Source organism: Saccostrea cucullata, unplaced genomic scaffold (genome assembly GCF_032062105.1).
Source record: "Saccostrea cucullata isolate Sc308-1 unplaced genomic scaffold, CSIRO_AGI_Scuc_v1 ctg526, whole genome shotgun sequence".
In the NCBI taxonomy this organism is placed as follows: domain Eukaryota; kingdom Metazoa; phylum Mollusca; class Bivalvia; order Ostreida; family Ostreidae; genus Saccostrea; species Saccostrea cuccullata.
Window position 1 is genome coordinate 325,001 of NW_026930599.1, and position 25,389 is coordinate 350,389.

The window sequence follows — 25,389 nt, forward strand, 5'->3', positions numbered from 1 at the left end:
TATGGTCTGTGGGATCACATTTTGACCCCTTATATGAGTTTTAGAGATCTGAAATATTGTATTTCTAAGTCTTTTCAAAAATGATGATGTAAGAGTTATCTCTCTTTGTAGACCTGTTTGGAGTCTAATATGCCCTCTAGGTTTTAATTATGGTATGCATATTAGTATTACTTCCAGTTTTATGAGTCTCTTAAAATTGCCTATGGGGATTTCTATGTTAATTTGAAATCATGATTGTTCCATTATCACAAAAGGTTGGCAAGCAATTCTCGTGATATTTCACATGAATATTGACTGTAGCGTTGTAAGGTCATGAAAATAAAAATCCCTAAAATAGAAAGGATTTTAGGGGTCAGTACAGAAAAGGGCTTTTTCTCTGTAACTTTTTTAATGCTCAACCAATCTTCAAACTAATTTTGGTATTACATCAAGCATAAAGAGTACAGTTTAAAAAATATGGGCTGTGGGGTCACTTTTTGACCCCTTATAGGAGTTTTAGTTGATTGAAAAACAGTACATTTTCGTATGTGTTTAGTAACCATGAAAGAGTTATGTCTCTTTGAGTAGACACTGATGTACAAAGAGAATTTTTATGTTTCCAATTAAGTATAGACCTCAAAAGAACTTTCGTGATTTTGTAATATATGTATTTTTTTTACAGTGTAATATTGATTTTTCTTTTAAGATTTTTTATTTTAAAGGATCGAAAAGCCCTCCATTTTTGTTGAACGACAAAAAGATCTAGTTATTGTTGTTTTTTTCTTACCGATTTTGTGCACGCGAGTTCTCGGAAACGGCTCGATCGATTTTCATGAAACTTTCAGGACTGATAGAACATCAAACAAACTTGATATATAATTTTTTGTTTTGATGACGTCACTTCCGGTTTTGAGATTTCCGCGATTTAGTGATTTTCAGAGGGTCAGATTGTCCAGCATTTTTCTCAAAAGTGTTTTTCGACAAAATCGTAACATTTTCATCGATGATAGAGCAACATGTGCTGATGTGACACACATCTCTCTTTTTCTCCGGAAGCACAGCACGTCGGCGCTCGCTATGGCTCGAATAAAGCTCTGTCAAGGATTTAGAAATTTTTCACACCTTTTCTGCAATATTTTTTTACATGTTAATATTTTGTAAAGACATATAGAACAAAAGTTGTAAAGAATGTCACGCTCTTTTGAAAGATATCAACGATAAGGGACTGGCCCCTACAATTAAGGGCCTAGAGGGGCCGAAAGTTTTTCCTTAATATCTCAAAAAGTATTGAGAATTTGTAATACACTAAGAAGCAAAGTTGTTCAAAATGTCATGCTAAATCTATTGGGATCGTCAAAATACGTCCAGCAACTTCATTTCTGGTCAAACCGGAAGTAGTCAGAAAATGCATATTTTTGCCGTTCTTGACATGTTTTTGGTTAACAATTGTCACTGGAAGCATAAAACTTAATTTTCTGTCCGTCGACGACACTTCCAGTGAAACTGGAAGTAGACAAAAATAGCTTAATTTTGAAGGTTTTGACTCAAAATTGAAATTATAAGGTCAATGGAGATGACTTAGCTCATCGCTTTCTTTTGTTGACGTCACTTCCGGTCAAAACAGGACGGAAGACAAAGCAACGAGCTTTGCTCTAGTTAAGGTCTTTCGTCTTCACGGAAGACCTTATAGTTATTCTATTGTTTCTTCTTATTATTATTCTTATTTTTTTCCCCTAAATTTTGTGCATGCGATTTCTCAGCAAGTATTCAGTGGATTTCAATGAAAATTTCAGGAAAAATGCGCATCAATAGGAACTTGATACAACTGGGCGGAAATTTGAAAATTTGCTTTTGGTGCCAAGTTATGGCCAATTTACTGATTCAAAATGCAATTTTGTCGCCCCTTTTTCTCCAAAATGGCTGAAGGTATGAACTGGAGACTTATTGGAGACGATAGTTCATGACTTTGTGGTTTGCAGAATTGCCTTTTCGTTCGTTGTCAGTACTTCCGGTCATTACTAGATGCGAATTCAAAAAAATCATTTTTTTCTAACTTTTTTTGTTTTTCAATATTTTTAATTTATTTTTGGAATGCTAATAGAAACCCTTCTTGTAATACTTACTATATGATTTGTTTGAATATTGACAAATCTAAACTCTAGATATTAGCATTTAAAAATCTGAAGCGGGTCCAAAATGGCGGCTCTCTCTGTCAACTCCGACATGTTGCAATAGGGGTTTACGGAAGTAGCCGAGCGTTTTCTTGAACGAAAGTAACATAAGGACAAATGAAATGTAAAGGAATACTTGGATTGTCACGTCGAAGTTATGTTGCAATTCTGTGTCTAACTAAGTTCTTCTTAAACGTCTTCTATAATTGGTTTTGGCTGGTTCTCAAAGTAGAAAAAGAAAAGGCTATATATGCAAATGAAATCTGATACCTAATATCCTCTGATTTGCACCACGGAAGAAAAGATCTTAAATCATAGCAGTGTGCGCGAAAAACTTTTTTCAGCACTAGCCCAATCGGGCCAGAAATGAAGAACAATTACTAGCCCGAATCAGAAGCCCACATACTTTACAATATGAATTTGTTGTCTCGCTTAGTCGAAATTCATATTTATAGACATAACCCAGCCATAACCGGAAATGCTGATGTGTATTTTATAAACCCAAAGTGTACAGAGAAAAACCGATTGACATGCTTAAACAAAAGAAACCCACGCACATGTAAAACGAAAGGAAACAATCAGAATTCTTATACTTATTTTATTACTTTTGAAGATTTATCAACAAATAAATGTAAAATGCATGCAACTTTTCACTAGACCGATTGGGCTAGTGCTGACCTACATTCTACTAGCCCGATTGAAAAGTGTTCGGGCATCGGGCTAGTCCTTTTGGCGCACACTGTCATAGTCATAAGTAATAGTTTTTCAAGAAAGAATATCAATGAATACAGTAAGTATAAATCTTGTGTCATATTAAACTAATAGAAAAGGCAAAATAAGATAACTAATTTTTAAAAGATCGCTTAGTGGGGTTTATATTAACATTATTGTCTCAAAGATCTGATTCAAGGTATTTATGAATAGTGACTCGCCTTTCATAATTCTAAGACAAAAGCACTGTTATACAGAGGTATATACAATAAGATTTAGAGCAGAGGTCCAAACAGCGTAACATTTAGCGCGTTGGATTTTCATGCTGGCGACTCAATCCCCCTTGTGTGCAATTTTTGTTTACTTTTTCAGCTCGATTTTACATTTTCTTTCCGGAATCTGACGGAAGACCTCTCGTTGCTCACAATGAGTTTCATATCTAGTTATTATCATTATTCTTTTTTTTTCTTACCGATTTTGTGCAAGCGAGTTCTCGGGAACGGCTTGGTCGATTTTCACGAAACTTTCAGATCTGATAGATATTGGTCTGAACCTTATTGGAAATATTTTATACGTACGATGTCACTTCCGGTCATGAGATGTGGAGGATTTGCTGATTTTCAGAGAGTCAGCTTGTCCTGGCAATCATAAAAAATGAATAAAGATATCGACTTGAGATTTTCAGTGAAGGTAGAGGAAGGATTGCTGAATTGCTTTTTTGAGTCTATATCTTTCCAGCGCAAATGGAGTTGAAGCTCGCCTGAGCTGAAAAATAGGCTCGGAAATGTCTCGCAAAATTTAATACGTTTTCTCTAATATCTTTATACCTGTCAATAATTTGTTAAAAGATATACAATAAAAGTTGTGCAGAATTATACAGTACAAACCGTTTATTGTCATAGCTTATTTGTCAGGCCAAAACTTTATAATAACCGACTATGATAATAACCAGAGACAGCTGAAATTAATCTCCAAGGTCTAACATGAACATGATTTAATAAACAACATGCCTGCCGTTTTTATACTATATAAAATAAGTGTTATATCATGTAACTTCATATTTAAAGGTTTATTTTGAAATACAAGTTAGCTAACATATCATTTTACATTTTTTACTTACTGTTTTAACATTTTGTATAAATAAATTCACTTTCCTAAAGCTTAATAATCTCCGAACTCAATCTTCTAGGCATCCATCTTGTTTACTTTCATTTTGATCTACTTTCTTTTTTACCTCTATGATCAATTCAATCTATCAATAAGACCGCGGAACATTAACTGGCAAAATTGGAAATATACAGCTTACGTCATTTCTCTCTGTTATAATCAAAACATTCAGTGATAGACAATGAAATGGGCGGGTACAATTCGACGCGGACGTGGGGAAAACATCGGATTAAAATTGCAGATCGAAAATCATTTTCAATCCACCTGAGCTGTGTTCAAAGCAAAGAGTGAATGTATGATCCAAAAATCAACTAATTTCAACTCCCAAATACATATTGTTTGAAGTTCACATTAATATGTGTTTTAGCTTATAATTTTAAGAGCGCGAAAGATCATAGAAGACAATATAAGATAATTTTTCAGGAGATGTTTGATTCTAGAATGGGGGGGGGGGGGGAAATCGTTGAGTCATGTCATGGCTTAACATGACAATATATTTTATTTCTAGGATTATAAGAGTGCATGAGTTTTATACTTATTCTCAATGAAAACTGTTGGGCAACTTTATTTAAAAATCGTTCAGCCCCCCACCCCCCCTAACACAAACATATACATATATTTACCAAACAGAAATGAAATATTTGTCCCTTAAATATTAATTTATTTAAAACACTGGACAAAAAATTCAAACTTTATCAAAATTGAAATTGTTTGTCTTCTGGGTTAATCAGTAATAATGTGCCTTCTAGCGTAGCTGAGGTGGATTGAAAATGAATTTCGATCTGCAATTTCAATCCGATGTTTTCCCCATGTCCGCGTCGAATTGTACCTGCCAATTTCATTGTCTATCACTGCATGTTTTGGTTGCAACAGATAGAAATGACGTAAGCTGTGTATTTCCAATTTTGCCAGTTAATGTTCCGCGGTCTTAATTCTTTGGCTTTATTTTTACGTTGCATAAAATAAAACACAACAAAAAGAGTAAATGTAAATAAAAAGTATATAAAAACGTACAAACGAAAGAAAGTTTAGATACAAAGATGTAAGTTCAACATTTCAGCATGACACAACTTGCTTACCAATTACATAATATTTACGGCATCAAAATAATGTAACAACATAACAGTGCATGCATTAAAATTGTTTCTATAATTCTTTTTTATTTTTTTTTCAACCAGGAAGTGAACATATTCAAGCTATTTAAGTGTCAGGGAAAAATCATCTCAAACACAAGCCCAATTATTTTCTTGTTTGCGACCAAGCGCTAATTTACACTTAATGGTGCCGTATAATTGGAATTAATTGATACACTGATGAGCATGTAAATCAAAGCCGCTTGGACAGGCTGGTTAAAAAGTTAATTTCACATCACTTCTTAATTAATTGGACAGTTTATAAATGTGATTAATTATGAACATTGATCAGGCAACAAGCATAAGAAAGCTTGGGTTAATTGACACTAAATTTAAAGATTCGACACATTTTGGTAAAACACATTTATTATCAATGTACAATTCAATGTAAACAAAAGAAGAAAATAAGATTGCAAATGGTTTCCTGTTGTTGTGTAATGTACTTTGTGAAATAAACAAATTTCAAGTCATCGCTCAGGTAAGTGTGCTGGAGTGTGGGTGTTGCTAAAACACGGAACGGAAAGCGGAACGGAACGGAAAACGGAATATGTTTGTTTTAGATTAAATCACTTAAAATGAACAAATTTTATCATAAACGATAAATCTTATACATCTTTTATCCCCCATTATTAAGTACAAGTTGATTTAGTAATGTTCAGTCTCTTATTCACGAAAATCGCTGACATAGCTCTAACGTAGAATTGAATTTGAAATTGTGTGTGTGTGTGTGTGAGGGGTAAACTTAACTGCAAAGAATCTGACAAACGAAAAAAGACAATTGTTTGATTCGGGAGGGAAACAAGCCATTAATTCCATGAACTAAAGTTGTGTGGGTTTCACTGAACATTTATAAAGTAAAAAGGTTATTTTTGGAAAAAATTGGGGAGGATATTGAAATCTAAACGAACAATGGTAAGAGAAATAAAATGTAAAAAATTCTTGAGATTTACCTTCCTGGCAATCTGGGGTAAACACTTCTAATGTTATAGTGGTTGTTAAAATGTTATACAAAATAGAGTCGCTTCCTTTATATTAAAATTCTGAAAAGATAAGGTTTGAAAACTTTTCTGTGGTAAATTTAATGTAGCATTTTTACATTCAATAAAGTTATAGTTTGTTTTTTTATGTGATACACGTGTGTGTGTGCGGGGGTATTTGAATGACCTTGTAAAATATTTTTAAAAGTTTTTTTCCGCACATTGGAAAGGTCTGTGAAGTTGAAAAAGGTCCGCCCCTGTCCAAAATATACATAGATTTAATAAATCAATCTTTGGGTTTGGGCACCTATTATATTTGTCTTTACTGATATCAAATATAGTCTTTTTTTCCATCTGCCATATTCCGAGACAGTATATCTTTTTTTTTTACGAATGAACTCTCATTTCTAATAAAAAAGGAAAAAAAAATGTACGATACGATGGATACTCAAAATTTGAGTCTAGTAAGTATGCACATATATTTTATAGACCATCGCATGTACACGAGCCAGTGTTTACCATAACTTTGTATTAGAGATGACTTTTACATGAATGTTGCTTTTATATCTAATTTATATCGAATCTACACTGTTTGTTTAACATAATTTTTCTGTTTTCCGTTCCGTTCCGTTTCCGTTCCGCGTTTTAGCAACACCCCTTGAGTGTGACTAATCCCCCTCAGTCAAGCCATTGTGTATAGACAAGCGACAGTGGGTGGCCCAAAGGTGTTGACAAGTGTTATCTTTTGTTTTGTTGATTGTCTCAAGAGTGAAAAAGGTGTGAAAAAAATTTTACGGACGAAAATTTTCTATGATAGTAACCGAACTACACACTTTTACCTATGATAATAACGTAAGAAATTAACATTGAATTATTAAGAAATGGTTTTGTGTTTTAAATATCTATGATAAAAAACGGAGTATGATATAAAACCTGTGTTATAATAAACGGCTTGTACTGTATTTTCTTTCATTTGATATGAAGAAAAGGGGTGGGACCCCTCAAATAAAGGGCAAAGAGGGGCCAAAAGACTTTCATCTATAACTCTTTATTCATCAATTTTTTGTCATAAATAACTGAAGCAATAATGTTTATCATAACAATCTGCATCAATGCATTGTAAAATTTTGAAAATGTTATGTAATTAGGGGCCATAAGGGGCCAAAATTCTCAATCTTGGATTGTTTATATCTCCAAAAGGGGAAATATTTTGATAAGCGATATCGAATAAAAGATGCTCAGAGTCGTCTTTTAAACATTATACAACCATTCTATATATGCAAAAATATCCCATTATGGATATAAAGGGCTGGCCTCTAAATTTTTCTATCCTACATAGCTCGAAAACAAAAAGAAATATCTTGATTGTTGTTCAACAAAAAAATCTCTAAATTTAAAAATTTATCATTGGATGGGAAGAAAGGCCTGACCCCTCAAATAAGGGGCCCATAGGGGCCAAAAGACTTTCATCCATCACTACACTATGGTCAAACCGGAAGTAGCAAAAAATGGCTTATTTTTGCATTAATTAACATGAATTTAGAGGTTTTAAACCATTTTTGGGCATTATTGCTCATTTTTAGCTCTACTGGTCAGAGACCAGAAGAGCTTATGCGATAGTAAGGTGTCCGTCGTCCGTCCGTCCGTCTGTCTGTCTGTCCGTCTGTCTGTAAACAATTTTTCAAAACGCTACTCCTCCTACAGTTTTGGTCTGATTTTAATATAACTTGGCACACAAGTAGACTACACTAAGATACCTAAAATAGTGCATCGGTTTTTGATTTCGATGAACGATGTTGCCATGGTTACTAAAAATAGAATTTTCTGTGAAATTCCTTTAAAATGCTACTCCTCCTACAGTTTTGATCTGATTTCAATATAACTTGGCATACAAGTAGACTACACTAAGATACATAAAATAGTGCATCGGTTTTTGATTTCGATGAACGATGTTGCCATGGTTACTAAAAATAGAATTTTCTGTGAAATTCCTTTAAAATGCTACTCCTCCTACAGTTTTGATCTGATTTCAATATAACTTGGCATACAAGTAGACTACACTAAGATACATAAAATAGTGCATCGGTTTTTGATTTCGATGAATGGTGTTGCCATGGTTACTAAAAATAGAAATGTCTGAAATTCCTTTAAAACGCTACACCTTCTACAGTTTTGGTCTGATTTCAATATACCTTGGCACACAAGTAGACTACACTAAGATACATAAAATAGTGCATCGTTTTTGATTTTGATGAATGACGTTGCCATGTTTACTAAAAATAGAATTTTCTGTGAAATTTCTTTAAAACGGTACTCCTACAGTTTTGGTCTGATTTCAATATAACTTGGCACGCAAGTAGACTACACTAAGATACATAAAATAATGCATCGGTTTTTGATTTCGATGAACGATGTTGCCATGGTTACTAAAAATAGAAATGTCTGTGAAATTCCTTTAAAATGCTACTCCTCCTACAGTTTTGGTCTGATTTCAATCTAACTTGGCACACAAGTAGACTACACTAAGATGCATAAGATAGTGCATCGGATTTTGATTTCGATGAACGGTGTTGCCATGGTTACTAAAAATAGAATTTTCTGTGAAACTCCTTTAAAACGCTACTACTTCTACAATTTTGGTCTGATTTCAATCTAACTCAGCACATAAGTAGACTACACTAAGATACATAAAATAGTGCATCGGAATTTGATTTCGATGAATGGTGTTGCCATGGTTACTAAAAATAGAATTGTCTGTGAAATTTGTTTAAAATGCTACTCCTCCTACAGTTTTGGTCTGATGGCAATGGCTTCTTTTCTCATCCTTTGTTATAAGTACAAACCAGTAGAGCTACAGTCTCGACAGAGACTTCTGGTTGTAAAACATGAAAGTTACTTCCGGTCAAATAGGAAGGAAGACCTACGCGTTGCTTTGCAACGAGCTTTGCTCTTATAAGTTATTATTCTTCTTCCTCTTTATTTACAATTTTTGTGCAGAAGATTTCTCGGAGATGACTTGACCGATTTAGTTGAAAATTTCAGAGAAGATGTATCTTAATCTTAACCTTATATGTTTTTTTCATTTTTTTGAAATTTATTTCCGGTCGGAAGTTATCGTCCTTTCAATGATTTTAAGAGAGTCTCCTAGTCCATGAGTAAACTCAAAAACGACATTAGCTAGAGAGCTGAAATTTTCAGCGATGATAGACAACACATTGCTGAATTGCACATTGGATTTAAAATTTTTCAGAAAGGTCCAATATGAAGGCTCAGTAGGGGTCGAAACCTAGGACACGATTCATGCGTGAATTTTGGATACATCTTGTATCATATCTTTTAAAATATAATTATTTTGTTAAGACATACTGAACAATATTTGTGGGGAATGCCAAGATCTTTAATATGATACCAGGAAAAAAGTATTTGACTCATCATATTAAGGGCAAAAAGGGGCCAAAAGTATTCAATCAATAACTGTTTAGCAATCAGTATTTTGTTATACATTACTGAAGCAAAAATGTTTATCTCAACAATCTATAACTATATATTATAATTTTTAGGTTGTAAGTTACATAATTAGGGGCCACAAGGGGCCAGAATGCTAAATCTTTGACGCTTTCTATCTCAAAAGTGGGAAATATTTTGATAAGTAATATTGAACAAAAGTTGTTCAAAATAATGTTCTGAACAATATGCAACCTTTCATTTTTTGCTAAACATCCCCAGTAAGGAGTTGAAGGGTTGGCCCCTAAATATTTCTTTTGCAAATAACTCGAAAACGAAAATGAATCTCTGAATAGTTGTTGACCAAAAAGTGTTCAAATTCTTAAGAGCTTTAAGATAAAATCAAGAAAAAAGGGCTGGGCACTGAAATTAGGGGCCAAAAAGGGCCAAAAGTCTTCAATCGATAACTCTTTGTCAGTTAATATTTTTTGATACATTACTGAAGCAAAGGTGTTTATCTCAACCATCTACAACTATATGTTATGAATTTTATGTCTTATGGTACATAATTAGGGGCCACAAGGGGCCAGAATGCTGACACTTAGACGCTTTAAATCTCGAAAGTGAGAAATATTCTGATAAGTATTATTGAACAAAAGATGTTCAAAATAATGTTCTAAACAATATGTAACCTTTATTTTTCGCTAAACGTCCCCATTAAGGAGTTGAAGGGTTGGCCCCTAAATATTTCTTTTCCAAATAACTCGAAAATGAAAATGAATCTCTGAATAGTTGTTGAACAAATAGTGTTCAAAATCCTAAGAGCTTTAAGGCAAAATCAAGAAAAAGGGCTGAGCACTGAAATTAGGGGCCAAAAAGGGCCAAAAGTCTTCAATCAATAACTTTCTTTGTCAGTTAATATTTTTTAATACATTACTGAAGCAAAGGTGTTTATCTCAACCATCTACAACTACATGTTATGAATTTTATGTCTTACGGTACATAATTAGGGGCCACAAGGGGCCAAAATGCTGACACTTAGACGCTTTAAATCTCGAAATTAAGAAATGTTTTGATAAGTATTTTTGAACAAAAGATGTTCAAAATAATGTTCTAAACAATATGCAACCTTTCATTTTTCGCTTAACATCCCCATTAAGGAGTTGAAGGGTTGGCCCCTAAATATTTCTTTTGCAAATAACTCGAAAACGAAAATGAATCTCTGAATAGTTGTTGAACAAAAAGTGTTCAAATTCTTAAGAGCTTTAAGGTAAAATTAAGAAAAAAGGGATGGGCACTCAAATTAGGGGCCAAAAAGGGCCAAAAGTCTTCAATCGATAACTCTTTATCAGTTAATATTATGTAATAATTACTGAAGCAAAGATGTTTATCTCAACCATCTACAACTATATATTATGATTTTTATGTTGTATGGTACATAATTAGGGGCAACAAGGGGCCAGAATGCTTAATCATTGACGTTTTATATCTCGAAAGTGAGAAATATTTTAATAAATATTATTTAACAAAAGATGTGTAAAATTTTGTTCTGAACAATATGCATCCTTTCATTTTTCACTAAATGTCCCCATTAAGGAATTGAAGGGTTGGCCCCTAAATATTTCTTTTGCGAATAACTCAAAAACGAAAATGAATCTCTGAATTGTTGTTGAAAAAAAGTGTTCAAATTCCTAAGAGCTTTAAGATAAGATCAAGAAAAAGGATCTGGACACTCATATTAGGGGCCAAAAAGGGCCAAAAGTCTTTAATCGATAACTCTTTGTCAGTTAATATTTTGTGATACATTACTGAAACAAAGATGTTTATCCCAACCATCTACAACTATATACTATGATTTTTTATTGGTATGGTACATAATTAGGGGCCACAAGGGGCTAGAATGCTTAATATTTTACGCTTTATATCTCGAAAGTGAGAAATATTTTGTTAAGTAATATTGAACAAAAGATGTTCAAAATAATGTTATTTTCAACCTTTCAGTTTTGCTGAACATCTCCATTAAGGAGTTGAAGGGTTGTCCCCCTAAATATTTCTTTTGCAAATAACTCGAAAGCGAAAAACAATCTCTGAATAGTTGTTGAACAAAAAGTGTTTAAAATCATGAGAGATTTACGATGATTTACAGATAAAAGGGGCAGACCCCTCAGAAAAGGGGTCAAGAGGGGTGAAAGTCAAATTTCTGAGCAAATAATGTTCAATTTCTTTTTACACATTACGAAAGCAAAATCGTTTCCTTAAAAATGTAATCATTATATCCGAATAAAAATCTCAATCAAAATCTTATCTCATCTCATCGAGAATCGGACGGAAGACCCACTCGTTGCTCGCAACGAGATCGTATCTAGTCATTATACTTTTTTTAATGCCCCGCCATGAATATGGCCGGGGCATATAGTGTTTGTCATGTCCGTCTTCCGTCCTTCCGTCCTTCTATCCTTCCGTCCTTCCGTCTTCCGTCACACTTTGCGTTTAGCTCTGTTCAAAGCTAATTTTCAAAGAAACTATTCAAGATATTTTCATCAAACTTCATATGCTGATGGATATTGATGAGAGCTATACAACTGCATCAACATTTTTTGACCTTGACCTTTCGTTTGACCTTGACCTTTCGTTTGACCTTGACCTCACTTTTCTTAAATTAGTGTTTAGCTCAGTTTTAAACATACCATTCAAGATGGTGTTATCAAACATCACATGTTGATACAAACTTGCACGGATGATGCATCTAGGGATGGACACTACCAGACTTGCTTGGGATGCTGGATCCGACCTACATTTTCCAGATGAGTGACCAGGTTAATGTTTTTGGAGCAGGTCCATTTCCAAGGAACTATAAGCCCTACCCATACTAAACTTGTATAGATGATGCATCTAGGGATGAACACTACCAGATTTGCTTCGGATGCTGGATCTGACCTACATTTTCCAGATGAGTGACCAGGTTAAAGTTTTTGGAGCAGGTCCATTCCAAAGGAACTATAAGCCCAACTTGGACCAAACTTGCATGGATGATGCATCTAGGGATGGACACTACCAGACTTGCTTTGGATGCTGGATCTGACTTATATTTTCATTCACAAGTAACTATAAGTCCTACCTGAACCAAACTTGCATGGATGATGCATCTAGGGATGGACACTACCAGACTTGCTTCGGATGCTGGATCTGACCTACATTTTCATTCCCAAGTATCTATAAGTCCTACCTGAACCAAACTTGCGTGGATGATGCATCTAGGGATGGACACTACCAGACTTGCTTCGGATGCTGGATCTGACCTACATTTTCATTCCCAAGTATCTATAAGTCCTACCTGAACCAAACTTGCATGGATGATGCATCTAGGGATGGACACTACCAGACTTGCTTCGGATGCTGGATCTGACCTATATTTTCATTCCGTAGTAACTATAAGCCCTACCTGAACCAAACTTGCATGGATGATGCATCTAGGGATGGACACTATCATACTTGCTTCGGATGCTGGATCTGACCTACATTTTCATTCCCAAGTATCTATAAGCCCAACTTGGACCAAACTTGCATGGATGATGCATCTAGGGATGGACACTACCAGACTTGCTTCGGATGCTGGATCTGACTTATTTTTTCATTCTCAAGTAACTATAAGTCCTACCTGAACCAAACTTGCATGGATGATGCATCTAGGGATGGACACTACCAGACTTGCTTCGGATGCTTGATCTGACCTACTTTTTCATTCCCAAGTATCTATAAGCCCTATCTGAACCAAACTTGCATGGATGATGCATCTAGGGATGGACACTACCAGACTTGCTTCGGATGCTTGATCTGACCAGTATTTTCATTCCCAAGTAACTATAAGCCCTTCCCTTACCAAACTTGCATGGATGATGCATCTAGGGATGGACACTACCAGATTTGCTTTGGATGCTTGATCTTACCTATATTTTCCAAACAAGCAATTCAGCTGCATCACTTTTCAAGATATTCTGATCAAATTTTATACACATACAAATTTTCATGTTGCTTTACTAATATTTCCTCGGCGGGGCATTCATGTCCTATGGACATATTTCTAGTTTCTTTACAATTTTTTTGCAGAAGATTTCTCAAAGATGGCTCGATTGATTTTATTCAAATTTTTAGAGTTTGTGTATGTCTATCTGAAGTTTGTACCCCCGATTCAATTTTTGAAAAATCACTTTCGGTTGGAAGTTATCGCCCTTTTAGTGAGTTTTAGAGGGTCTCATTGTCTTCTCTAAAACTAGAAAATGACATAAGCTAGAGAGCTGAAATTTTCAGTGAAGATAGATGACACTTTGATGAATTGCAGAATAGTTTTTAAAATTTTCACAAGTGTCTAGTATGGAAGCTCGGTGGGGTCAAAATTTAGGACACGAATCAAGAGTGAATTTTCCATACATTTTCTATCATATCCTTTAAAGTGTAACTATTTTGTTAAAACATACTGAACAACATTTGTGCAGAATGACAAGATCTTTAATATGATATCAACAAAAAAGTGCTTACTGATCACATTAGGGGCCGAGAGGGGCCAAAAATCTTTATTCAATAACTCTTTAACAATCAATATTTTGTTATACATTACTGAAGCAAAAATGTTTATTTCAGCAATCTACAACCATATATTATGACTTTTATGTCATATGTTACATAAATAGGGGCCACAAGGGGCCAGAATGCTAAATCTTTGACGCTTTATACCTCGAAAGTGTGAAATATTTTGAAAAGTAATATTGAACAAAAGATGTTCAAAATAATGCTCTGAAGAATATGCAACCTTTCATTTTTCGCTAAATGTCCCCTTTAAGGAGTTGAAGGGTTGGCCCCTAAATATTTCTTTTGCAAATATCTCAGAAACGAAAAACAATCTCTAAATAGTTCTTGAACAAAAAAGTGATCAAAATCCTAATATGATATGAAGAAAAGTGGCTGGGCCCACAAACTAAGGGCCGAAAAGGGCCAAAAGTCTTTATTTAATAACTCTTTAACAGTCAATATTTTGTTATACATTACTGAAGCAAAAATGTTTATTTCAACACTCTACAACTATATGTTATGATTTTTTTGTGTTATGGTACATAAATAGGGGCTACAATGGGCCAGAATGCTAAATTTTTGACACTTTGTATCTCGAAAGTGTGAAATAATATTGATAAGTAATATTGAACAAAAGATGTTCAAAATAATGCTTTAAAGAATATGCAACTTTCATTTTTTGCTAAATGTCCCCTTTAAGGTAGATCCCTACTCGTAGAATTTACTGGTTAACAGTGCAATTTTTGTCCTGATTTACATTAAGAGATACTTTATCTACTTCAAAATCACAAAAATAGATAGATAATCTATATTTTTATTGAGATAAGGTGTCAAACACTCATGTACCCTCTTTTATTACACACTTAGTAATAAATACAGGTTTTTTGCATATTCGATATGGCTGATATGGATTTGCAGGGCTGATAACCTATATCAGCCCCGCAAATCCATATCAGTCCTGCAGGGCTGATACGGCTATTGTGACGTCAATATCACACCCTCAGTAAATTAATCCACAGAAACAGTACTTGTGATCATACACAATTTTTGGTGGGTTCATATTCTCTTAAATTTAACTTTTTGAAAGTAGGGTTTATGTAAAGGAGAAAGGCCGAAAACTGTCCATTCTGTGAGAGAAAGAACTAATCGAGGGCCGTAGGCCTGAGATTAGTTCTTTCTCTCACAGAATGGACAGTTTGAGGCCTTTCTCCTACTTAAAACATGATTCTCTTTGTTCTAAGAATTTAAATAAAAATGTGAAAAAAAGGTAGCACACATAAAATTAATTCATTGTTTACAGAATGGACAGTTATAGGTAAGCTTGGGGTGCACAACAATTTGTTGAATATCCATTATGTATTCAGATTCAAATAACAAAAAGTCTTTGTCTAAAGAATGGACATTTACAGGTGGATTTTGGGGGATGGTAGTATTTATATAAGAATGTAACTCCACAAAATCAGTTTATATTTTGTGTTCTAAAGGAAAACATGTTTCCCTTTTATGGAGATCCGGAATAATTTTATGACAGAATCGAAATCGAATTGAAACAAAAATATGCACAAAAGCAGTGATATTTTGACCTGGAAACAGAGAATAGGAAGCGTAAAAGAAAATATTTTATTTCCAAATTTTGATCTCCTTAAAACTTCGACGACAAATACAGATATTTCGAATTCCAACTGGAATTTTTTTTTCAATTTTAAATTAGTTTTTGGGGATATATAATAATTGCAGCAGTGTATTTGTGAAATGCAAATTGTGTTCTGAGTGTTGGATAGCCATGAGCCACACTTCAACTTGAAAATATATTTTATATCAGATCTGGAAGTTTTAATTTTAATTATTTTCTACGGAAATATTCACTGCGGCAGTATAGTTTTCATGGTGCATACTGTTTTTGGGTGATGGATTTAATATTAGCCTACTTCAAGCTTAAAATGGATTCTTCTCGAGGGAATGATGCTTCCAAAATGTGAAATTGTGTCATTCAATTCAAATTTTGTTAAAAAACAAACAGATCCGATGCAGACACTGTGTTCAGGATTAACTTAAAAAATCTCCAAGTTCATTTTGTTATTTGCATGTACATTAAATCATATTTAATGTATTTGTTTTGTTTCCTTTTTGTGCACACGCCAAGGTTTACCTGTAACTCTCCATTCTGTTTGTTTTAACTGTCCATTCTTTTTGAAAAAACTGTCCATTCTTAAAAAGAATGGACAGTTTTCCAAAAATAATGGACACCTACAGGTGACTTAATGGATTGTTAGGGGAGTTAGCTCAACATTATGCTAGAGAATGGACAACACAAACAAAAGGTTTACGTCACAATCATGTTTTAACTTAATTTACAAATACATGTAATAGATTATTTTCAAATTACGGATCGATTGCATTGAAACAGAAGTAGAAACAAACCCAAATCGTATGAGACAATAGACCATGTACATGTATGTAAGAAGTCCATGCATGATTATTTACTTATTTTCTTCTCAACTTAATGTATGCTGTATTTTATTACTAAGTATGTAATAAACATATTAATACATACCCTTTTCCATATCACATCTTGTATCAGCCCTGGACCAATATCAGCCTTCTGGCTGATATTGGTGTCTCGGGCTGATACAGGATGTGATATGGAAAAGGGTATGTATTATTCTCTATGTAACAAAAACAAAATCCCGACTGTTATAAAGACGGCCTACATTTTATGCCATTGCACATGGCAAATAAATTCTTTTGAACATAAATCACAAGGATAAGAATAATAATGAATAATTTCAGGCTATGGTACACATTACTGGTTAAAACTAAGAAAATATTGAAGAATTAATCTCATTAGCTCACCTCAACGAAGTTGGGGGAGCTTATGTAATACCCTCGGTGTCGGCGTCCCAGGTTAAGGTTAAGTTTTTTGGAGCAGTTTTCTTTTTAAGTACTTCTATGTCCTATATTGATTAGACATGCATGGAAGATGCATCTAATGTGTTTCATTGTACAAGTCAAAGTTTCAAATGCTGCAATTTCAGCAATGGAATGACAGGTTAATGTGTTTGGAACAGGTTAACATTTTTGGTGCAGTTTTTAGTGTAGGTCTCATTTCCAAGGAAATATAAGCCCTATGTTGACCAAACTTGCATGGATGGTACATCTAAGGATGTACACTACCAGACTTGCTTCGGATGCTGAATCTGACCTACATTTTCCGGTTGAGTGAACATGTTAATGTTTTTGGTGCAGGTCTCATTTCCGAGTAACTAGAAGTCCCATGTTGACCAAACTTGCATTGATGATACAACTAAGGATGTAGACTACCAGACTTGCTTCGGATGCTGAATCTGACCTACATTTTCCGGTTGAGTGAACAGGTGAATGTTTTTGGTGCAGGTCTCATTTCCAAGGAACTATAAGCCCTATGTTGACCAAACTTGCATGGATGATACATCTTAGGATGCATACTACCAGACTTGCTTCGGATGCTGAATCTGACCTACATTTTCTGGATGAGTGAACAGGTTAAAGTTTTTGATGCAGGATTCATTTCCAAGTAACTATGAGCTCTTTAATGACCAAACTTGCATGGATGATACATCTACGGTTGCATTCTACCAGGCTGGCTTCAGATGCTGAATCTGACCTACATTTTTTTCTGGATGAGTGAAGAGGTGAAATTTTTATGCAGGTATCATTTCTAAGTAACTACTAGCCCTCTGATGTGCCAACGTGCATGGATGATACATCTTAGGATGCATACTAATGGACTTGCTTCGGATGCTGAATTCGACATACATTTTCCAGATAATGGACCAGGTAAAAGTTATGGGTGCAGGTCTATCACCAAGAAACTATAAGGCTTAAATAAACCAAACTTGCCCAAATGATGCATCAAGGGATGAAAACTCTTAAACTTGCTTCAGATGCTGGATTTTGATCACATTTTCGTAATGAAGAACTAGTTTAAAGTTTTTATATAGGTCTGTTCCAAAGTATCAGATCAAAATTGCATAAATTTTGCATTTTTGGATGTACTCTTTTTGTTGTTGGGTAATTGTGTGACTTTGCCTTACTTAAAGACAACATTCGTTGAGGTGAGCTCTATAATCTCTGATTACCTTTGTTTTTACTAATGAAGTAACAAAGCTCAAAACTGAAATAAAGCTCTCTATTAGAATAATTAATTTGTTTACCCTGATTTTTTTGTCTTAATTTATAGCAACCGATGCTTGAAGTATATTTTAGGCATGATAAATGTATTGGTCATCTGTCTTTTCACCGAGATATGGGGTAAAACATACAGGTACCCCCATCGCAGTTCAATAATTCAAAGCCTTTTATGTCCACAAAGATATTTATAAATCAGCTAAAAAGTGAAATATTCTTTTGAAGAACAATTTTATCAAAATTTACACACTCTTTAGAAATTTTATTCTCAATTTAATTCTGAATATATTATATATACAGCCTATTACAGGGGACGTGTTCACTACTAATGATGCAACTTTCCTGGATGCCTATTACTACGTACAAAAGATTAGAAGCAAGATATACAATGTCTTTCAATCAAAATTATGTCCAAAATTTCATATACATCATTAGTAGCCTGTGTTGATTTTTTTATTATAACTGAGTACCTTCGTTGGTATGTAGAAAATTTGCCGTCAAAAACGAAAGTAGAAAAATCCCATCTGCGCAGCATATCAATTGTGCACAAATGAAAACAATAAAGGAAAAGTATTATTTAATGACATAAAAGTAAATTATTTGCCACGTTTTCTGTATATAGGTATCAGAAATACTGGAGCTGTATGCAATCATAAACGTATACTATCAATATAACCCCCAAGGCAAATATATACTGCATCTGAAATGTCCGGCAGTTGACCTCGCGCTTTTGATTAAAATCGATTCAGTTTTCTGCTACATGCTGTATTAATCTCAATCCTTGCACAAAAATACCCCCAATCATCTTTATACACCCCTCCAACATTTCTGTACAAGTTGTTTACGTTTTTGCTAATGTTATATGTACCATAATTTTAAAACCGAAAACGGCTAAATCCGGCTTCCGGTTTAGCACGAGTAGGCCCCAACTTTAAGGAGTTGAAGGGTTGGCCCCTAAATATCTCTTTTGCAAATATCTCAGAAACGAAAAACAATCTCTGAATAGTTGTTGAACAAAAAGTGATCAAAATCCTAAGAGCTTAAAGATGATATGAAGAAAACAGTCAATATTTTGTTATACATTACTGAAGCAAAAATGTTTATTTCAACACTCTACAACTATATATTATGATTTTTTTGTCGTATGGTACATAATTAGGGGCTACAAGGGGCAGAATGCTAAATCTTTGACGCTTTGTATCTCGAAAGTGTGAAATAATATTGATAAGTAATATTGAACAAAAGATGTTTAAATTAATGCTCTAAAGAATATGCAACTTCCATTTTTCGCTAAATGTCCCCTTTAAGGAGTTGAAGGGTTGGCCCCTAAATATTTCTTTTGCAAATATCTCAGAAACGAAAAAGAATCTCTCAACACTTGTTGAACAAAAAGTGTTTAAAAGCATGAGAAGATGATTTGAAGAAAAAAAGGGATGGCCCCTCATATAAGGGGCCAAGAGGGGCCAAAATTCGAATTTGACTATTTAATGTTCAATATTTTTAAAAACATTACGGCAGCAAAATCATTTTTCTTAACAATATTATCATTTTATAAGAAAATCTCAATCAAAATCTCAATCAAAATCTCATCAAGAATCGGACGGAAGACCCACTCGTTGCTCGCAACGAGATCGTATCTAGTTATTATTTTTAGGGCCCCGCAAGGATTTGCGGGTGCCCTATAGTAATCACTCTGTCCGTCCGTCCATCTGTCTGTCCGTCTGTCACTCTTCCGTCCACAAATTTTCTGTTTTTTTCTAATAACTTTTTTTAAGGTTGCCCAATCAGGTTCAAATTTGGAATGGTAGTTCAGTAGGCAGAAATACATATTTTGACGCTAAGTTTGGTTCTCTATGTCTTCTGGTTTGGAGCTGGGGTGGTGGGGTAGATTCCTTAACTATGCATAAGAATGAATGGGCAAAGAGAGATAACTGCTGAGAATGTTACCATTGTAAACTGGGAAGGCTGTGCAATTTGTCCTTTGGGATAAATTAACCTTCCACATGAAGAAAATCCTAAGCATTATCTTTATCTGTCACATTGAGATTAATTACTGTACCAGCCTCTGTCTGCAATGAACTTTGTTTTGAAGTTAAGGTCAATTTTGAATGATGTGTACATTCTTTGAAATATGGATTTAAAATAATGTTCATACTTTATATTGGTTAAAATACTGTACACAATGATTTAACATAATTTTATTGAATTCTAAAATCAAGATATATATTAAGATATCCTTTTTTATTATTACTATTTTATTTTTTTATTATTTATTTAATTTAATTTTTTTTTTGCTGCCTTAATGCTGTTAATTTTAACAGGTAATCAGATAATAACCCCATTCTGTCGGTGCTGAAAAAGTTCTTATTTTAAATTTATATAGAAGAAAAGGATGGGAGAGCAGTACAATTAATCCCCTGGGATTAATTATCTTGCTTGCTGCAGAAAATTTAGAGGCTTATCTTTATCTGTCACATGAAGATTAATGAACACCTTTGTCTGCAACTGATGTTTGTTTTGAAGTTGAGGTCAACCCTGGGTGATATTTGCATTCACTGAAGGCTTGCATTTTATAAAACACCTGCTTAAATCTTTTTTAAATACACATTAAATTTAGTTTTTTAGCTCTACTGGTCAGAGACCAGAAGAGCTTATGCGATAGTAATGCGTCCGTCGTCCGTCTGTCTGTCTGTCCGTCTGTCCGTCTGTTTGTCTGTAAACAATTTTTCAAAATGCTACTCCTCCTACAGTTTTGGTCTGATTTCAATATAACTTGGCACACAAGTAGACTACACTAAGATACATATTTCTGTGTATCGGTTTTTGATTTCGATGAACGGTGTTGCCGTTGTTACTAAAAATAGAAATTTCTGTGAAATTATTTCAAAATGCTACTCCTCCTACTGGTTCGGTCTTGAAAAAAAATAACATAGTACACAAGTACACTACACTAAGATACATATTTCTGTGTATCTGTTTTTGATTTCGATGAACGGTGTTGCCGTTGTTACTAAAAATAGAAATTTCTGTGAAATTCTTTCAAAATGCTACTCCTCCTACAGTTTAAGTCTGATTTCAATATAACTTGGCACACATGTAGACTACACTAAGATACATAATTCTGTATATCTGTTTTTGATTTCGATGAACGGTGTTGCCGTTGTTACTAAAAATAGAAATTTCTGTGAAATTCTTTCAAAATGCTACTCCTCCTACAGTTTAAGTCTGATTTCAATATAACTTGGCACACATGTAGACTACACTAAGATACATAATTCATTGTATCGGTTTTTGATTTCGATGAACGGTGTTGCCGTTGTAACTAAAAATAGAAAATTCTGTGAAATTCTTTCAAAATGCTACTTCTCTTACAGTTTTGGTCTGATTTCAATATAACTTGGCACACAAGTAGACTACACTAAGATACATAATTCTGTATATTCGTTTTTGATTTCAATGAACAGTGTTGCTGTTGTTACTAAAAATAGAAATTTCTGTGAAATTCTTTCAAAATGCTACTCCGCTTACAGTTTTGGTCTGATTTCAATATAACTTGGCACACAGGTACACTACACTAAGATACATAATTCTATTGTATCGGTTTTTGATTTCGATGAACGGTGTTGCCGTTGTAACTAAAAATAGAAAATTTGACTACACTAAGATACATAATTCTGTGTATTCGTTTTTGATTTCAATGAACAGTGTTGCTGTTGTTACTAAAAATAGAAATTTCTGATTTTAAAAACTCTCAAAATGCCATTGTTACTAAAAATAGAAATTTCTGAAATACAGTTTAAGTCTGATTATAATATAATGTGGCATGCAAGTAGACTACACTAAGAACATAAAGAGACTTAATCAAGGATCATTATTCTTTTTATTGCTGTGGTAAAGTTTCAGTTCCCAACTGCTTAAGAACCTTTCTTTTCCTTTGCTATAAGTACAAACCAGTAGAGTTTCAGTCTCGACAGAGACTTCTGGTTTTAAATAAGACATGAGGTTTTCTCTGTTTTATGTTAATACAAGGTTACTATTTACAGGTTTTTGGACATTCAGGAATTATCTTGAAATTTTAAAAATACAGTTGTTACTTATAATCTTCATATATTAAAAAAAATGTAATCAAGTAAAACTCTCATTCAATGAGCACCCCTCAGCGGGGCCCTTGCTGACTGGTCAGTTTTCTAGTTTTTACCGATTTTGTGCACGCGATTTCTTGTAAACGGCTCGTCCTATTTTCACCAAATAAACTTTCAGATCTGATAGATATAAGTCTGAACCTTGTCGGAAATTGTCGTTGTCGATGACGTCACTTCTGGTCGTGAGATTCTGATTTTTATAGGGTCGGCTTGTCCTGAGATCTCCTCCTAAACGACTAAAGATATTGAGTTGAGATTTTCAGTGAAGGTAGAGGAAGGATAGTAGATTTGACATTTTGCATATAGACATTTCCAGGGAAAAAGGCATCAACGCTCGCCTGGGCTCAAAAAATAGGCTCACAAGGAACTCGCAAAATTTGACACACATTTTCTCTTATATCTTTTTACTTGTTAATATTTTGTTAAGACATATATAATAAAAGATGTGCAATATAGTAATACCTTTCATTTGATATCAAGAAAATGGCCCGGATAGCCCTTCAAATTAGGGGCTTAGAGGGGCCAAAAGTTTTTCATCTTTAACTCTTTAATGATCAATATTTTATCATACATTACTGGGGCAAAGATGTTCATCTAAACGATTTGCAGCAATAGTAAAAATTTGATCATATGTTACATAAAAAGGGGTCACAGGGGGCTAGAATGCTAAATCTTTGACACTTTATATCTCGTAAAGCTTGACGCTTTATATCTCGTAAAGCGTGAATATTTTTATTAGCAATATTGAACAAAAGATGGTCAAAATAATGTTCTCAACAATATGCATACTTTTAATTTTTTTCATTTTTCATTTTTTTCGTCGATACTTCCATTGTAAACCGGAAGTAGTTTAAATATAGCGATTTTTTTCATTTTGTAATGAATGTAATTGTTCATTATAGAGATTTAAAGAATGCGTAGCATCTTAATATTTCCATCGAAAGTACGGTTCGTTCAAACCGAAAGTTGTCTAAAAATGAGTTTTTTTCCATCGAAACTTTCAGGGATGATTACTGCATGCTTGATGTAGAGTTAAAAGTCGTTTTGAGCACATATGGTTGCATTGGAAGTGAATAAGAAGAACCGGAAGTTGATTGGAATTGATAGATCCTACTTTTTAGCTCACCTGAGCCGAAGGCTCAAGTGAGCTTTTCTGATCAAAATTTGTCTGTTGTCTGTCGTCGTTGTCGTTGTTGTTGTTGTCGTCGTTGTAAACTTTTCACATTTTCATCTTCTTCTCAAGAACCACTGGGCCAATTTCAACCAAACTTGGCACAAAGTATTCTTAGGTGAAGGGGATTCAGGTTTGTTCAAATGAAGGGCCACACCCTCTTTCAAGGGGAGATAATTAAGAATTAGAGAAAAATTAATAGCATTTTTAAAAAATCTTCTTCTCAAGAACCACTGGGCCAAGAAAGATGAAACTCATATGGAATCATCTTCAGGTAGTGTAGATTCAAGTCCTACCTGAACCAAACTTGCATGGATGATGCGTCTTGGGATGGACACTCCCAGGCTTGCTTCGGATGCTGGATCTGACCTATATTTTCATTCCCAAGTAACTATAAGCCCTACCTGAACTAAACTGATCAAATTTTATACAAATTTTCATGTTGTTTTACTAATATATCCTCGGCGGGGCATTCATGTCCTATGGACATATTTCTAGTTATTTTTAGGTTTACAAACCCGCCGCTCAAGTTTCTGAATTTTCAGAAAAAAAATAAAATTGAGAAAAACAGAATTTTTTCTTTCCGATGTCAAATTTGAGTTGGGATCGAGATTTCAAATTTACGAACTCGTACTTCCGGTTTTAAATGCATGATGGCGGGTAACGAAGGTAGATTTGTAAAGTCCATATCAGCACTAAAGCTTGGTTTAATGTAAATATGTATCGATAGGAGTGCCATTCAAAACGTTTCACCCATTCAGAGAACAAATAAAATGCTGACGACTTTGTTGCACAATGACGTGTTGGTGAGATAATTATGTATCCGTATTCAAAAGTAGCGTTCATCTGTCTGTAAATTATTTTCCTCCCACAGGTTTAAAACTGCCCACGGTAGCTATTTCAGAGATATTGTTTAGGTTTTTGTTATAGCTTACAGTCTTAGCATCATTCTTCAGAAAAGGGTCGCTTATGCATCAGATGTAATGAATAAAACTATGGGAGAAGTTAAGTCCATTTGAGGAAGAAATAAACAATAGCCTAAAGAAACAAAATATTTCAACTATTTAAAAACGAGTATATATATTACAAATATATACAGGCATGTAGTATCGTTTGTTGCAACCAGAAAAATTATTTTACTCTTTTAAATTGAAAAAAAATCCATCCTACTCCCCAGTACTCCCTGTCTGTTTTATGAAGGGAATTATTATTTTAGGTCTCAAGTATATTTTAGAACAATTTCAACACATTACCTAACATATATTAAAAAAAAAAAAAAAGATATATATTGAAAGAGTTATAAAAAACTGATTTTTTTTTTAAAATCTGTATTTTGTCCAACATCACAAGATTTATATCACTGGCCCCAACTGGTAGATGATGAAATAAACAATTAAAGGTTCTATTTTCCCCTTTGTAACCCTTATGTGTTCAGTGGCAAGGAGCCTGTTAGGAGAGCATAAAAAAAGAAGCAAAAATTAGTGTAAAAAAGTCAATAAGGCCAGCATTTTTTTTATTTTTATTTTCATCATTCTGATGTTCGTAAACGTAAAAATAAAAAAATGCTGGCCTTATTGTACAGATTGTCGGAACAAAATAATTAAGAAAATGGAATTTGATACAAAATACTAGTACAGTGGGTCCCGTTTAAATGGATAGTCAGGTTGTCAGAATAGTTTTATCCGTATAGCCGAATATTGGAATAGCCGATTGCAGTATTTGCCGTACAAACGGCAGATCTACAGTACATAAGTAACAATT

General features: G+C 34.0%; 1 protein-coding gene across 1 annotated transcript in view; it reads left to right on the top strand.

Annotated features, from left to right (window-relative positions):
- The window catches only part of LOC134229228 (vacuolar protein sorting-associated protein 16 homolog), a 124,981-nt gene that overhangs the window by 31,707 nt on the left and 67,885 nt on the right, over positions 1 to 25,389 (top strand). The gene's annotated exons all lie outside the window — the stretch shown is intronic.